Here is a 4,882-nt window from a genome sequence, read left to right as displayed (position 1 = left end):
GGTGGGCGTTGTATTGGTTTTTCGGAAGTGTTAGACCTGTAAGAGAAAAATTTAAATGGTTGGGAAAGGCCATGGGATATAGAAATATTTTTTTCACATTTTATTTCCGTTTAAAAACAGGTAAATCAATAGGGATTTTCGTACGGATAAGTACCCAGTGAACGGTTCGTTTAGCTTTATATATTGTTCCGGGTGGGCGTTGTATTGGTTTTTCGCATGTGTTAGACCTGTAAGAGAAAAATTTAAATGGTTAGGAAAGGCCATGGGATTTAGAAATATTTTTTTCACATTTTACTTCCTTGTAAAAACAGGTAAATCAATAGTGATTTTCGTACGGATAAGTACCCAGTGAACGGTTCTTTAAGCTTTATATATTCTTCCGGGTGGGCGTTGTATTGGATTTTCGGAAGTGTTAGACCTGTAAGAGAAAAATTTAAATGGTTGGGAAAGGCCATGGGATGTAGAAATATTTTTTTCACATTTACTTCCTTGTAAAAGCAGGTAAATCAATAGGGTTTTTCGTACGGATAAGTACCCAGTGAACGGTTCGTTTAGCTTTATATATTATTCCGGGTGGGCGTTGTATTGGTTTTTCGCAAGTGTTAGACCTGTAAGAGAAAAATTTAAATGGTTGGGAAAGGCCATGGGATGTAGAAATATTTTTTTCACATTTTACTTCCTTGTAAAAACAGGAAAATCGATAGGGATTTTCGTACGGATAAGTACCCAGTGAACGGTTCGTTTATCTTTATATATTCTTCCGGGTGGGCGTTGTATTGGATTTTCGGAAGTGTTAGACCTGTAAGAGAAAAATTTAAATGGTTGGGAAAGGCCATGGGATGTAGAAATATTTTTTTCACATTTACTTCCTTGTAAAAGCAGGTAAATCAATAGGGTTTTTCGTACGGATAAGTACCCAGTGAACGATTCGTTTAGCTTTATATATTATTCCGGGTGGGCGTTGTATTGGTTTTTCGCAAGTGTTAGACCTGTAAGAGAAAAATTTAAATGGTTGGGAAAGGCCATGGGATGTAGAAATATTTTTTTCACATTTTACTTCCTTGTAAAAACAGGAAAATCCATAGGGATTTTCGTACGGATAAGTACCCAGTGAACCGTTCGTTTAGCTTTCTATATTGTTCCGGGTGGGCGTTGTATTGGTTTTTCGCAAGTGTTAGACCTGTAAGAGAAAAATTTAAATGGTTGGGAAAGACCATGGGATGTAGAAATATTTTTTTCACATTTTACTTCCTTGTAAAAACATGAAAATCAATAGGGATTTTCGTACGGATATGTACCCAGTGAACGGTTCGTTTAGCTTTATATATTGTTCCGGGTGGGCGTTGTATTGGTTTTTCGGAACCGTTAGACCTGTAAGAGGAAAATTTAAATGGTTGGGAAAGGCCATGGGATATAGAAATATTTTTTTCACATTTTATTTCCTTGTAAAAACAGGTAAATCAATAGGGTTTTTCGTACGGATAAGTGCCCAGTGAACGGTTCGTTTAGCTTTATATATTGTTCCGGGTGGGCGTTGTATTGGTTTTTCGGAAGTGTTAGACCTGTAAGAGAAAAATTTAAATGGTTGGGAAGGGCCATGGGATGTAGAAATATTTTTTTCACATTTACTTCCTTGTAAAAACAGGTAAATCAATAGGGTTTTTCGTACGGATACGTACCCAGTGAACGGTTCGTTTAGCTTTATATATTGTTCCGGGTGGGCGTTGTATTGTTTTTTCAGAAGTGTTAGACCTGTAAGAGAAAAATTTACATGGTTGGGAAAGGCCATGGGATGTAGAAATATTTTTTTCACATTTTACTTCCTTGTAAAAACAGGAAAATCAATAGGGATTTTCGTACGGATAAGTACCCAGTGAACGGTTCGTTTAGCTTTATATATTGTTCCGGGTGGGCGTTGTATTGGTTTTTCGGAAGTGTTACACCTGTAAGAGAAAAATTTAAATGGTTGAGAAAGGCCATGGGATATAGAAATATTTTTTTCACATTTTATTTCCGTTTAAAAACATGTAAATCAATAGGGATTTTCGTACGGATAAGTACCCAGTGAACGGTTCGTTTAGCTTTATATATTGTTCCGGGTGGGCGTTGTATTGTTTTTTCGGAAGTGTTAGACCTGTAAGAGAAAAATTTAAATGGTTGGGAAAGGCCATGGGATGTAGAAATATTTTTTTCACATTTTACTTCCTTGTAAAAACAGGAAAATCAATAGGGATTTTCGTACGGATAAGTACCCAGTGAACGGTTCGTTTAGCTTTATATATTGTTCCGGGTGGGCATTGTATTGGTTTTTCGGAAGTGTTACACCTGTAAGAGAAAAATTTAAATGGTTGGGAAAGGCCATGGGATATAGAAATATTTTTTTCACATTTTATTTCCGTTTAAAAACAGGTAAATCAATAGGGATTTTCGTACGGATAAGTACCCAGTGAACGGTTCGTTTAGCTTTATATATTGTTCCGGGTGGGCGTTGTATTGGTTTTTCGCATGTGTTAGACCTGTAAGAGAAAAATTTAAATGGTTGGGAAAGGCCATGGGATGTAGAAATATTTTCTTCACATTTTACTTCCTTGTAAAAACAGGAAAATCAATAGGGATTTTCGTACGGATAAGTACCCAGTGAACGGTTCGTTTAGCTTTATATATTGTTCCGGGTGGGCGTTGTATTGGTTTTTCGGAAGTGTTAGACCTGTAAGAGAAAAATTTAAATGGTTGGGAAAGGCCATGGTATGTAGAAATATTTTTTTCACATTTTATTTCCTTGTAAATACAGGTAAATCGATAGGGATTTTCGTACGGATAAGTGCCCAGTGAACGGTTCGTTTAGCTTTATATATTGTTCCGGGTGGGCGTTGTTTTGGTTTTTCGGAAGTGTTAGACCTGTAAAAGAAAAATTTAAAAGGTTGGGAAAGGCCATGGGATGTAGAAAAATTTTGTTCATATTTTACTTCCTTGTAAAAACAGGAAAATCAATAGGGATTTTCGTACGGATAAGTACCCAGTGAACGGTTCGTTTAGCTTTATATATTGTTCCGGGTGGGCGTTGTATTGGTTTTTCGAAAGTGTTAGACCTGTAAGAGAAAAATTTAAATGGTTGGGAAAGGCCATGGTATGTAGAAATATTTTTTTCACATTTTATTTCCTTGTAAATAGAGGTAAATCGATAGGGATTTTCGTACGGATAAGTGCCCAGTGAACGGTTCGTTTAGCTTTATATATTGTTCCGGGTGGGCGTTGTTTTGGTTTTTCGGAAGTGTTAGACCTGTAAGAGAAAAATTTAAATGGTTGGGAAAGGCCATGGGATGTAGAAATATTTTTTTCACATTTTACTTTCGTGTAAAAACAGGAAAATCGATAGGGATTTTCGTACGGATAAGTAGCTAGTGAACGGTTCGTTTATCTTTATATATTCTTCCGGGTGGGCGTTGTATTGGTTTTTCGCATGTGTTAGACCTGTAAGAGAAAAATTTAAATGGTTGGGAAAGGCCATGGGATGTAGAAATATTTTTTTCACATTTTACTTCCTTGTAAAAACAGGAAAATCAATAGGGATTTTCGTACGGATAAGTACCCAGTGAACGGTTCGTTTAGCTTTATATATTGTTCCGGGTGGGCGTTGTATTGGTTTTTCGGAAGTGTTAGACCTGTAAGAGAAAAATTTAAATGGTTGGGAAAGGCCATGGTATGTAGAAATATTTTTTTCACATTTTATTCCTTGTAAATACAGGTAAATCGATAGGGATTTTCGTACGGATAAGTGCCCAGTGAACGGTTCGTTTAGCTTTATATATTGTTCCGGGTGGGCGTTGTTTTGGTTTTTCGGAAGTGTTAGACCTGTAAGAGAAAAATTTAAATGGTTGGGAAAGGCCATGGGATGTAGAAATATTTTTTTCACATTTTACTTTCGTGTAAAAACAGGAAAATCGATAGGGATTTTCGTACGGATAAGTAGCTAGTGAACGGTTCGTTTATCTTTATATATTCTTCCGGGTGGGCGTTGTATTGGATTTTCAGAAGTATTAGACCTGTAAGAGAAAAATTTAAATGGTTGGGAAAGGCCATGGGATGTAGAAATATTTTTTTCACATTTATTTCCTTGTAAAAACAGGTAAATCAATAGGGTTTTTCGTACGGATAAGTACCCAGTGAACGGTTCGTTTAGCTTTATATATTGTTCCGGGTGGGCGTTGTATTGGTTTTTCGCATGTGTTAGACCTGTAAAAGAGAAATTTAAATGGTTGGGAAAGGCCATGGGATGTAGAAATATTTTCTTCACATTTTACTTCCTTGTAAAAACAGGAAAATCAATAGGGATTTTCGTACGGATAAGTACCCAGTGAACGGTTCGTTTAGCTTTATATATTGTTCCGGGTGGGCGTTGTATTGGTTTTTCGGAAGTGTTAGACCAGTAAGAGAAAAATTTAAATGGTTGGGAAAGGCCATGGTATGTAGAAATATTTTTTTCACATTTTGTTTCCTTGTAAATACAGGTAAATCGATAGGGATTTTCGTACGGATAAGTGCCCAGTGAACGGTTCGTTTAGCTTTATATATTGTTCCGGGTGGGCGTTGTTTTGGTTTTTCGGAAGTGTTAGACCTGTAAGAGAAAAATTTAAATGGTTGGGAAAGGCCATGGGATGTAGAAATATTTTTTTCACATTTTACTTTCGTGTAAAAACAGGAAAATCGATAGGGATTTTCGTACGGATAAGTAGCTAGTGAACGGTTCGTTTATCTTTATATATTCTTCCGGGTGGGCGTTGTATTGGATTTTCAGAAGTGTTAGACCTGTAAGAGAAAAATTTAAATGGCTGGGAAAGGCCATGGGATGTAGAAATATTTTTTTCACATTTACTTCCTTGTA

This window comes from Paroedura picta, unplaced genomic scaffold (genome assembly GCF_049243985.1).
Source record: "Paroedura picta isolate Pp20150507F unplaced genomic scaffold, Ppicta_v3.0 Ppicta_v3_sca23, whole genome shotgun sequence".
Taxonomy (NCBI): domain Eukaryota; kingdom Metazoa; phylum Chordata; class Lepidosauria; order Squamata; family Gekkonidae; genus Paroedura; species Paroedura picta.
The sequence above is the reverse complement of the archived record's forward strand: the minus strand, read 5'-3'. Positions refer to the sequence as shown.